The sequence below is a fragment of the Austrofundulus limnaeus genome, unplaced genomic scaffold (genome assembly GCF_001266775.1).
Source record: "Austrofundulus limnaeus strain Quisiro unplaced genomic scaffold, Austrofundulus_limnaeus-1.0 Scaffold7232, whole genome shotgun sequence".
In the NCBI taxonomy this organism is placed as follows: Eukaryota; Metazoa; Chordata; class Actinopteri; order Cyprinodontiformes; family Rivulidae; genus Austrofundulus; species Austrofundulus limnaeus.
In genome coordinates, this window is record NW_013959634.1 from 1 (window position 1) to 439 (window position 439).

The window sequence follows — 439 nt, forward strand, 5'->3', positions numbered from 1 at the left end:
CGTTTACAGTCTCTGACCTGACACGTTTTCAGTTTCTGACCTGACACGTTTACAGTCTCTGACCTGACACGTTTACAGTCTCTGACCCGACACGTTTACAGTCTCTGATCTGGGACATTTCTTGTCTCTGACCTGGGACATTTCTTGTCTCTGACCTGGGACATTTCTTGTCTCTGATCTGAAACGTTTATATTCTCTGACCTGACAGGTTTATAGTCTCTGAAATGACACGTTTATAGTCTCTGACCTGACACGTTTACAGTCTCTGACCTGACACGTTTACAGTCTCTGACCTGACACGTTTAAAGTCTCTGACCTGGGACATTTCTTGTCTCTGACCTGAAACGTTTATATTCTCTGACCTGAAACGTTTATATTCTCTGACCTGAAACGTTTATATTCTCTGACCTGAAACGTTTATATTCTCTGACCTGAAACG

General features: G+C 42.8%; 1 long non-coding RNA gene across 1 annotated transcript in view; it reads right to left on the minus strand.

Annotated features, from left to right (window-relative positions):
• Positions 1-137: 137 nt before the first annotated feature.
• The window catches only part of LOC106512473 (uncharacterized), a 1,722-nt gene continuing 1,420 nt past the window's right edge, over positions 138-439 (minus strand). The window contains exons 2-3 of the long non-coding RNA XR_001309680.1: positions 363-431; positions 138-155 (exon numbers count right to left, since the gene is read on the minus strand). This is a non-coding gene — a long non-coding RNA (uncharacterized LOC106512473). The remainder of the gene's footprint in view (positions 156-362; positions 432-439) is intronic.